The sequence below is a fragment of the Furipterus horrens genome, unplaced genomic scaffold, assembly GCF_987537825.1.
Source record: "Furipterus horrens unplaced genomic scaffold, mFurHor1.1.pri manual_scaffold_6, whole genome shotgun sequence".
Taxonomy (NCBI): domain Eukaryota; kingdom Metazoa; phylum Chordata; class Mammalia; order Chiroptera; family Furipteridae; genus Furipterus; species Furipterus horrens.
The window spans coordinates 6,277,862-6,289,924 of NW_028327176.1; the positions used below are offsets into that span (position 1 = coordinate 6,277,862).

General features: G+C 43.0%; 1 long non-coding RNA gene across 1 annotated transcript in view; it reads right to left on the reverse strand.

Moving 5' to 3' along the window:
* Positions 1 to 1,552: 1,552 nt before the first annotated feature.
* Positions 1,553 to 12,063, reverse strand: part of LOC150005629 (uncharacterized) — a 42,903-nt gene continuing 32,392 nt past the window's right edge. The window contains exons 2-3 of the long non-coding RNA XR_016511687.1: positions 2,173 to 2,269; positions 1,553 to 1,625 (exon numbers count right to left, since the gene is read on the reverse strand). This is a non-coding gene — a long non-coding RNA (uncharacterized LOC150005629). The remainder of the gene's footprint in view (positions 1,626 to 2,172; positions 2,270 to 12,063) is intronic.

Here is a 12,063-nt window from a genome sequence, read left to right on the forward strand (position 1 = left end):
TGTTGGGACACAGCGCGTCTAGAACAGACTGAAGCTTGAAAGGATTTTAATTTGAGTTTAAAGCAACACACTTAAACTGTTTCTGAATCCATGTCTAGCCCCCAGTGATGATTTCTTTGAAGGAAAAAACACTCTCTTAGAAGGGTGAGCCCAGGATGTTCACGGGGGAGAACAGGACCCTTTGCCCAGATGAGGGGGAGGCAGACACCTAAACAGCCAGGAGGAGCACGAATAAGCGGACCAAACAGAGCAGCATGCACACAGGCGCAGAGATACCAACCTCCACAGAATATTCAAGATACTGACATATTAGTTAATGAAACATACAGTGTGAGAAAGCTGGAAAAATAGGGCAGGTAGACAGAAACCAAAGCATTTAGGTCTGTGTATGCCACGCTGGATTGGCAAGACTCTCAGCAGAGAATTACCGTGACCAGATCTGTAGTTAAACAGAATGTCAGACAGCTGTGATTGAAGGAGCCGGGGCTAGATGTCAGGCAGGGGCCTGTGAAGTCGATGTCGGAGCCTAGGGACGCAATATTAAGGTTTGAGTGAAGATTAGTTGGTAGTGAGTTGCAGAATCACAGCTCCCTGAGGTCGCTGGGCAGCTCTGTCCCCTCGGTAAGTGGAAAATTCTGCGTGAGGCCTGGTGCCTGGATCAAGGCACACTGAGGGGACCTCAGAGGTCCCCCTTTTCCCTGAGATTCAAATTGAATCACTTTGAAGTGCCAAGTCTCCTCAGAAAAGGGGTGGTCTATGGCCCGTCCCAGTCTCCACAGCCGCCCTCAGCCTTCTGGAGGAAGGTGACATTTTCCAGCTGCAATCGGTCAGAGTTGTTTCAGTCTTTGCACGAGGCCCACCATGGAAATCCTGGTGGTGTGGTCACGCTCTCAGGGGGATTCACATAGAGCACACTGTGTTTCCGTTGGTGTGCTCAGGGAGGCGCACATCCTTGGACATCCCTGTCGTGGGAAGGTATGAGAAGGCACCCAAGACTCACCTGCGTGTGTGTGCGCTTGCCCTTGCTCATGGCTTGACAGTGCTGCCATGAGCAAGACTGTACCAAAGAAAAGATTGGATAAAGATTTCACCAAAGAAAAAGGACAGGTTTTACCCTTCAGCTAAATAATCGTGCCAACCTACCACTCCAAGACTTCTGTGAACATGCAACTAATGTAGTCGCTGCCTAGGCGCATGGTAAGTATTTTCTGAACAACTTCAATGAACAAACACATGTTGGCCCCTTCTCTGAACCAAACTCTAGAGAGTAGTTCCATGGTCCACCACCCGTGTGCCTGCACCTCTCTAGGCTTCAGTTCCTCTTCTATAAAACAGGGACAATAGGAACCAGTGTAGCAAACAATGTCACACAGAATCGACTAGGCAGCCACGCACCTAAAGCAGCACCACTGGGCAGGTCAAGGTTGAAAGAGAATGTGTGATTTAAATGCTATTGTACAAGAAGGACCCAGGCATTAACTCGCTGCTCAGTGTTTATTTTTTTGTCCAAAAGAAGAAGAAATCCCCTTTAGACACAGAACACATAGCAGCAGATTGAAGTTCAGAGCATTCAAAGAAGAAACAGGAGCTTTGGGACTTGGCCATGGTGAGACTTCATTCACAAGCTAGTAGACAATGAAAGACAAGCATGATGTGATTAGCAATATGCATATCTTGAGATCATGCTATATGCCTGGCGCCAGGCTAACTGCTCCTCCTACAATGATCTGAATTTTCAACTTCAACATGCTTAAGGTAATGATGCTTTGTTTCTCCACTTTATGGATAAGAAAACTGAAGCTGAGAGACGTTGCATACTGGTCTGATGTGGCACAGCCAGTATGCAAATAGGAGTCCGGTTCTGTCGGGCAAACCCTAGCCATAGCTTCAACTAGGCTAATAATAGTCTTCCAATGATCCCAAAAGTGGAAATAGGTCCACACAGAGCAATGTGGATTAGGTACCATATGAAACACATGTGAGAGAATCAGCACAACTGGACACCACCAAAAATAAATGTAAAAGACTTTTCTTGGTGTTTTCCTCCATTCCTTAGTGAGGAGCTGTTTAGAAGTGGTAACAGATGTAACGCCATAATAGACTGTGCATATCTGTGTAGTATGTGGTTATGGAGCAAGATAAATCGTTAAAAATAGATATATGAAACCAGACCTGATTGTTGAAGCTTCCCCTTTGGAAACTTTGGGAGTCAGTCTAGGACTAGTAAGGAAAGAACGTGGTCAAGTTCACATCTTGGCATTGATGATGACTATGGGGGAAAAGAAAAGACAAGATTGCCCTAAGTTGCAGATTAGCTAGGCTGCTAAAAGATGAGAAAAGAGATAAGGCTACCCTTCCCTTTGCAGAGCACATTTATGAGCCAATTGGAGAAGAGGGAAAGCTAAATTGTCTGTGGGGAAAAAAAAATAATGTGGTCTGAACTGCAAGGAAGCTTTAAGGAGGAGTGGTGACCCCAAGCAAGGCTGGGTCCTCCTTCTCTGAGGGGTGCAGCAAAGGGAAGGATTTCCAAGAGGCGAGACACCAGAGAGACAGCCATCTCACACAAGATGTACTAAGGATAAAATATGTGATACAAAGTGAAAGACAACTTTGATTTTTATTCTACTTCTGTATTGTTTGTAATGGACTCTAGCTACTATATTCTCCCTGTAGTTAAGTTTGTGTATTTAATTTTATGGTATACGTAATACTTAATTTTACATTGTTCGCACGGCTACAAATTGAAACCCAATCACTGCCCCCAAATCTTTACTAAAGTCTGTTTGAAACACACACACATCTTCAAGAGAAATCACAGAGCATGAGTCATATTGCACTCTTAGATGCGTAAGGAGGAAACAAACCAGGGATATGAGTTCTGTGCAAGCAGTAACCTGGATCGACTGAATCCATATCTCAAAGGACAGATGGCCACGTAAGATCCGTTCTCCGTGGGAATCCCACTAAAATATCTAAATCACATGATAAACCTTCATCATCACCAAGCAATCGTGCCGTCATCCTCTCAAGATCCTAAGCAGAAGAAAACATCCAGAAATTACTGTACTCGGGTATCTGGAAGGCAATCGATGTAGAGAAGTGAATGAGGACAAAACCCTTGAAATCCGATGGCCCAGAACTGAGCCGCGCCACTTGGCTGTCCTGTTACCTGGTACCCCGTTGGTACTTCTCTCACAGAGTTAGTATAAGAGTTCAGTGACCTAAGGATGGAAACTACTTACTTTAGAACCAAATGTATTAACAGCACTCCCCCTAGAGAAGGGCAGCAGGGCAGTTGGACACAGAGATTTAAGAAAATCAGATTATCAGCCCTCAGGAGAGAATATACCTGAAGCCAGCGGGTGGGCCCAGGTAACACTAGCTTTCAATGCGCTCCAAGCACATCGCGCGTGTAAAAGCGCTGGCGACTCTAAAACACTGTAATTTTAACATTGCCCTTTTCCAGACAATTCGGGACTACACTGTAAATTCTCTGAGAGATGGAACGTGTTGGGGCTGCTCACCAGGAGAGAGCCAGAACTGTGAACTACCCAAGAGGTATTTTTTAACTGTATAAAACTGAAAAACAAATATCTTCAGTGGATAACAGTGGCTAAATTTAACATCTCTTCCTGGCAGTCTAAAAGGCCTGAATGAAAAAAATTGCCATCACCCCTAGAGAGGAGAAGAAATATGGGATGAAGTTTTCTGGAAGAATTGCCCTTCCTGGTCGAGAATGATGAACGACGAGGCTTCAGGCAGATCAGATAACCTGAATCGAAGAGAGTGGTACCAATACATGAAGGGTTCATTAATGAGTCTGTGGTCCCATCAACACAGCATCACATGCCACAGGGGATGTCACAGGTCATGAAATAGAGGCTCTTGCAATTCCCCACTGGGATTGTATTTATCTTGAATTATTTACCACCAGATTTCCTGACAGTGGCAATAGACTCATTATATGGGTTTTGCATGGGGTGGGGGTCTTCCAGTTGTAATTAATCCATCTCTAAGAGATTGAATGGGTCTGACAGAGCTAGAATCCATAAATTACCACAATTAGGGTCTTTATGGGATCATGCAAGTTTCATGGCATGAGAAACCACATTTCCAGAAAGAACCGTGAGTGAAAAACGCTTTGGAATAGATTGCCTCTGGTCCCTGGAAGGTGGCATTTCTTTCAGGCCACATTAGGTCCAATCATTACCATGAATACTGTCTGTTGGGGAAAATGGATGACAGAATTTTAAAGTAGGCAAAAGCAAGATGGCTTTTCATCAAAGACTGTGTTCTAGCCTCAGAAACTATACATACTGAAAATGGCTATGTGAGAAATAATTATGATTTGAATGTGCAGACTCAGTAACTGTGACCTTTCAAAGATTCTCCTTGCCACCTTTGGAAGGCGGTCCAAACTCTTCAGCATAACAGGGAATGCAGGCCAAGCCCTTAGTAAGCTAGCTTCTCCCTCCTTCTCCAGCCTCATCTCTGCAGACTCCAAAACATGCCATGTTTTATGTTTCGGGACCATTTTTCTTCCTGTCTCCTGTGCCTGGAATTCTTTCTTTCCCTTCTGCCTGGCAGATCCTATACTTCCATGGTTCCATTTGAATGTTGCTTCCTCTGCAAGTTTTTCCAGACTGCCTCAGGCATGGTAGCTCCCTCCCTCCTCTGTGCCTGCACGTGCCTCTTAAATTACCTTTCTTATAATTCCCAGTGCCCTGCATTGTGAGTGTTCTGTCTTTTAGGACAAGGAAAAAGTCTCTTTCTTCCATTTTTCTTCCAAAGCCTGTCAGAGGGAGAGTACATGATAGGTGCTTTAACAATGTAGTTTTGATGAAGAGAGGGGATGTCACAGGTCTAAGCAACTAACAAAATAATGCGTATCCAACAAGCCGCATGTGAATTCAAAACTGGATGTGAAAACATAGGGTTACCGTAACACAAAATGACAATAGATGCCATAGAAATCTAACCTTGTCCTGTAGGGTTTGAGTTGGCCACTATAATTGAGAACTGTACAAAATATTATGTATTAAACTAGTTACACATTCATGGGTACCTTGCTCCTTCTACCTGGACTAGAAGGTAAATGTAAACACAATACCATATTGTCTGGATTTTTATCCCATATTGTAGATTTTATTATTCCCATAAACACCATGAAAAAAGTATGTAAAATTTAGAGCACAAACATTTAGACCTACACAACCCATTCCGGAAGATTTCAGTTTCTTCTACAAGTAACTAAAGGAGAATCACCCAGCAGGACTGGGTAAGTAGACACCAAATTGAGCCTCAATCTTTAAACTGGTAAACCTATAAGCATATTCTACCTCTTTGGTAATTAAAAAAATGAAAACATATAATAACTATAAGAGCACTTTAAATGTCAGTGAGCACAATACAAATGTAAGAGATTATTGCAAAAGATCATAATTTACAGTTGTCCTATACATATTTTAGGTACTGCTAACATTCAAGACCCTCCAAAATCAGACCCCAATCAGCCCACCTGTTTATATTTCCACTCTCTCTCAGCATAGGCTCTAACTCCAATTAAGCAAAATGAATTACTCCCTCCCACCTGTACCAAGTCCATATCCAAGCCCTGGCCCTTCCCTCCATCCCTCCCTCAGTTTCAACGATGTGAGATTTTCTCCCATATTTTCTAGACTGATGAAAATCTTATCAATTTTATCAATTTGTTAAGCCCCAGCTGCAATTTCAATTCTTCTCACCTATCCTTCTCTTCTGTGGACTGTAGAGTATAAATAAATGGGGTAGTGTAAATAACTAGGTACCGGGATACATAGAGTTAACTCCACTGGGGCAGTTTGCTATTTTCAAGCCCTTGGTCAAAACACCGAGCTTCCCTCATGTAAAATGGGTCTGAGAAATATCCCTCACTGGGTCTCATCAGACCAGATCAGTCAGTCAGTCAGTGAGTCCGTTCACCCCAGATCCTGTACTAGGAACTGCAGGAAATAAAGACGAATATGACAAAGCTCTGTGCTCACAGAGATCAGCCTCCTAAGAGAGACAGATAATTAAACTAACAAAAACACCGTTGAGTCTTGGGTACACCAGGCGCTGGAAGGACAGAATGGCCTGCCAGATATTTTCAGCAAAAATATTCATCTTAATAAGATCCACACACCTGCCAGTAAAGAATGTTTAGATAAACATGGAAAGTCTGAGTTCACTTGCCATTGATGGAATAGCTGCAACAGGAGGAATGCAAACACACAGCTCAGCGGCACGGCAGTGCGTGCCTGGTCTCCTCCACCCCTCCTCGAAGGGGTGGGTGAGCTGTGGATTCTGAAGGGGGAGGTGGAAGGTGGTCAACATCCTGTGTCTTCTGGATGATGGAGAAAGAAATCATGTCAACTTCCCACTTGGAAAAAGTGGGTGAGTGAGTGCTTTACCTTGTTTTAATGCAAGCAGATGGTAAGGTCTTGGGAACTTGTTTAGAGCATTCGTGAACTGTCTCTCCACATTTAGAGCTTTTGAGCATTCAAAGAGTTCGGAGAAACCCCCATGACTCAGAAGAGTGGATGTTTTCACTGAATGATCAGCCATCTAAATCCATGGACATTAAACCACGAGGAATATAGAAGAGCATGGTTGATTGCTTTGATGAAATGCAGGGACTCGGATCCAAGGTAACATGTGGTGACAGAGATAAAATGAGAGACAGGAACAATTTCCTGTGGAGCTGTCATTCACGTAATGGAATCACAGGCTTCGGGGACTCACAGAGCTAGCTGGTAGAAATAAAGTAAGAATTCAACGTGAATGAGTTTGAAATATGTTTCAAAGTTTCTTGAACTTACACAGTGCATTCAGAATTGCAGCATCCTTATGTATTGAAACGATTAAGCATCTATCCTAAAAAGTGCAACTTAGCTTTAAAAGGAATTAAGTGATCTAAAATCTCTTGAGCTCTGTGCCTATATATATATATACATGTATATATATATACATGTATTGACATAATAAAATATGTTTATATATAAATACATATGTATTTGTATATAGATATCTGAGTCATTATTAAACAAACAAATAAAATCAAATGGCAAATCATACCTTTGTTTGGACTACAGAAGCCATTGTTTACCCTGTTAGAAGAATAACTTTACACTGTGGTCTTTTTTAGAAACCACAGAAAGATAAGAGAGATCTAAAATATTTACATTAAGTCGTTGTATTTTGCACATGTTAGACAAGAAGTTTTTAGATTGGCAATTTGGAGTTAACATAAAAAAAAAAAAAAAGTTAGACCTGACTAGACAACTGACCATTAACTAATTCAAATTCAGTTTGTCACAGATGAGAAAAAAATGAGGTTGGATAAAGGAAGTGACTCTTCAGGCTATGCAGCAATGGCTGATAAAAAATATAACAGAATTTAGGATCAAAGAATAGACTGTTTCAAACCCAGGTGTGTTATTATCTAACACAAATTACATAGTTTTTGCAACCCTTCACTTCCATATCAGATAGGCATTTTGTATGAAATGCATCTATTAATACACAACCCACTTGGTTAATTATTTTTTAAAAAATCATAGTGACTAACAAAGAGAAAGAAATGAAACCTAAACTCAATTGGTTTTCTTTATTGAATACAGTAAACCAAAAATTGGCTTAAATTATTCAGAAGCTAAAATAATCCTCTACATGAATAACATAAAAATTAAATTCTGGTCTAATTCTAATTATTATCACAATCTTACCATCTGGAAACCCATGTTCTCTAAGAGAATTTTAGCATGAAATTGAAAGTTCTATTGAAAACACAATAGCTACTTTCTTAATCTAAAAGTTGAGATCAATAGTATACTTTTATAACATTTCAGTGGAAAAATAATCCTCAATTTCAAAATAATTCAAGTCATTTCATGGACCATAATACTCTATACTTTAATACTGAGCCACAGAAGAAGTTGGGTATTTTCCACCCCTTGTGAAAGCTTCCTTGATTAGAATACAGAACTCCTCAAAGAGAGAGAGAGCATACCCTACCTTAGAAGGGTCTTGCTCAGCAGTGAAAATCTGGGTGGATGGGAGGACAGAGCCAGAAAACAGGGCTGCCTTTGGTTGGCAGAAAGCCCAAACCAGAGTGTGCAAAGTACGTGAAAACTTCAAGCATCAATTCAAATGATCGCCAAGGGTCATGTTCCACACAAGAATGTAAGTGCCAAAAGACAACCACAGAAACTAGGTAGGGGCTGGAGGTTGTGAGTTGTTTCCTCTTTCCCATGGGCCCAGTGGTGGCTGGGGACCTGCACCCAGTGCCTTGGGAGAGAAAGTCTGAAGAAGCACAGAACGGTGTGTGGGCTCCAGTCAAGCAGCGCAAGGACCAGAATAGAACTCTTAATTCAATCAAGACAAGGAAAGTCTTCGCTTGGGAACAACGGTGTGGTGCCCCAGAATTATAGATGCACTGGGGGAACAAAGAGGCTCTCCCTGCAAAAAGTTACCAGATTTGTTACAGAAAGAGGGAGAAGAGAGCTGGATATGAAGAAACCCAAAGAAAGACTGCAAGAAAGTGAAAGAGGAAGAAATTGTTAGCGAGGTCAGAGAGCAGAAGGAAGAGACCTTAGAACTTCAAATACTCCGACAGCAGACAGGACAAGACCAGGAGACTCGCAAGTTCTGTGGGGCTCACAGTTCCCGCTCCAAGAGTGAGATGGTGCAGTGGAGTTACGTGCAGCTTTCTCGGGAGACAGAGTCCTCGCTCAGCTGCTTCCTCCATGGATACCATGGAGGGAACCACCCCATCTCTCTAGGCATCAGTTTCCTCTTCTGCAAAACGCAGGTAAAAATATTGCATTCACAGGCTTGCTGGGAACACTGAGGAGTAATGCATACTGTTATTTACAGGGCTGTCATTATTTTCCTTGAAAATCACAGGTTTGTCGATGCTTTCCTTCCAAGTGCTTCTTTCTCCAGCATAGTTACTAAGAGGCGCTTGTGAATGGACAGCTGAGAAATGGGGGAACTCGTCAAACCTGTGGCTGGTACTGATCAAACACCTACACAGGTGTGAACTTCAACCACCCTGTCCTAAACCTTCCCACCGGGATGACCAGGATTCGGGGATGCTGTAGAAGACATCTCAGATCCTTGGTTTTCTTCATTAAGTGGTAGAAGGAACATGGTCTACAGGAAATTGAAGTAAAAAAATATCTTTCCATCTCCCACTGCTATGTAGTTCAGATTCCAGCTTTTGTGTCTCTAAATACCAACCTTCTAGGTACGTTTGTAAATACCAACTAGGAAAAAAGTGAAAAGGATGAATGCAATTTTTCATGCTTGTTTCACTTTCAGTGAACAGTTTAAAAACTGTTGAACTGATTTGAATTTCTTCTTTCAAAGTAGCTCAGAGTTAGAGAGCTATAACCTAGGACATAGTTGTTGTGTTTTGTTTTTATTTGTTTTTTGTTTTCTCTCAACTCTAAGCCAATTGAACAATTTGAAATCTGTGAGGGTTACCTGAAACCTTGCCTTCATTTTCTATCAATGGGAGACTGGGACGGTGACCCGCCCAAGGACACCAATGACCAACTACCAGATTGAGACAAGGATGCCAAGCTTCAGTGGTCACAGCACCAGACTACCCCCACAGGGAGCTCTTCCAGAGCAGTGGCTGATTCTCAACCTTGGCTGCATGGTAGAACCACCTGGGAGCTTTCTAGAACGCCAATGCCCCAGCTACATCACCCACCAAGTCCGTAAACCAGAATCTCTGGAGCAGGACCCAGGCATTACTACTCCTCATAGCTACTCAGTGACAAGCTGGAGAACGACTGTTCTTGGGCCATTTTTCTCCCACCTATATGACAATACAGAATTTGGTATTCCTGTAAATAATGATGCCTTCATGGATGGAGCCCGTGCTCTGTCTCTGTCTTGGGCGCTGTGGCAGGCACTTTCCCTGCTTTACTCCATGTGGTTCCTCACTGCAGCTTTAGAAAGTAAGTGCTACTCTTACTCCCGTTTTATAGCAGAGCAACCTGACGCTTACCCAACTTAAAGACCTTGCTCAAGGTCATGTAGCTCCACAGTGGCAGGGTCCAGAGCTCCTATAGACTAGGCTGTACTACATGTCCAACCCTACAGCAACTCAGTAAATAGGCAGGCCCGCTGTGGCTGAGGTGGGAGTCACCGTGTGTCCAGTGACAATCTCTTATTCTCTACTCATGGCCGTATGAAAGTTCATTATACATCGAGACAGCTGACCTTAAGGTGTGATTCCTCCACTAATTATGTGAGGATCCTGAACTTATAAATGATCATGTGGGAGAACACTGGCTTCTGCACAGCAACCCAAAGGGCGTTCCCAGGAAAACATCAGGCCAGGACATGCAGTTCTGTGTCAGAGTTTGTTCTACTTGGTTCTGTGGACTGCCCAGATGCCAAGCTTTCATAGCACCTGTCCATCTGTGTTGTCGTGATCTAACTTGTCACAGGAGAACCTGATGTCCACCCTCCAAAGTCCACCTGAAGGAGGATGGGGACTATATAGGGTAAGAAATGACTCTAATCAATGTTATTTTAGGGTTGTTTGTATAAACAGAAGTCCAACAACATGTTCTTAGACGTCTTGAAGTTCCTTGTAAGACTTGAAGGATTTTTAATATCACTGATAAACATATAACAATTAAAAATACCATATTCTGCCATTATCAGTGTGACTGCTTTATTTACAAATTCTTGCTCACAGTTCTGGCATCCAACTGTAATATATTTACAGATGAGCTGTCACCTGTCCTGGGGTGCTACTTTAATTGTGCCAGGCCAATGAGAGAAGAACAAAGGCAGATTTAGGAGCAAATAGTGAATTCCTGCCACGTGAACGTCAAATAACACTCCTGTGAAGGACGGGGACGACGGCTCTGAGGGGTCCAAACAGCCGTGAGAACACTGTCTTCTGCCCAACAGAGGAAGAAAGATGTGCTAACTGTAGTCCATACCGCTGCCCCAGCACCAGGGACTCTTCGATTTTAGCAAAATGCATTACTCTTGACAATTTAAGTTCTCTTCCCTTTTGTAATTTGTTTAGCTTCAGTTTGTTTATTTGTTTAACTTCAGAGCAGCATGAATTAAAAGCATAAGGAGTTTAGACCTCGTTCTATGTGTACGTACAATTAAATAACGTGAGGATAAAATATGTCGTCTAATTCCATGTTGCAGCATCCCGCAGACACCGGAGCTCGATTCTGATTTGCATGGAAGCATGGCTCCCATGGCTCTGGGGGCGGGGGCGTCCCCAGAGGGACCCTGGACAACCAGGACCTCCTCCCAGGGGCCAAGGAAGAGGAATGCATGACATATACCACCTGGCATTTGAGAGCTTTGTTAAGCTGTTAATCTAATTTTATTTTTTCTCAGACTACTGTTAATGTTCCAATTAAGTAGAAAATGAGGGAAATGAAAAAGGGATGTGTTTTTAGTACATGGAATTTCCACTCGGGCTTTATTAAAATCACCATGGAAATTGTCATGGAAAAGTCTGCCTCAGAAAATAGTATCAATCATTTCTATTCTTGTGATTTAAAAAAGAAGAGGCAATAATAGGGGTGGTGCTGGGCCATGTGTAGACAAAATCCTGAGCGGCGCCATTCAGTGGGGAACCATCCGAGGACAGGAACGATACTGTTCCTCTATGAATTGCTCTCACCCCAAACAGGTCCTAACCCATGCCAGGTATGTGCTTGTTCAGCTCCTTATCCTGCCCTTCGGGACTCACAGCTGGAACGCTCCCAGGGGCTCAGCCCCACTCCTAAGTTTAGGGCTCGGTGAAGCAACCCTAATACAAGAATCCGCGGCTCAGTTTCAAGTCAGCCTAAGCTGTATGGCCTGGTAACCTGTCTCCCTGATGCTGAGCCTCCAGTTCAGGAGAAGGGGCTCTAATCTGAACTGTCCAATTTGCCCAGAAACCAGGGCTCTTCCCCTGAACCTAGCCCCCCAGGGCTTCTGGATGCCAGCCACCTGCCTGTCTCTACCTCTGCCCACTCTGTCGCCAGATGATGCCGTCACCTATGGAGG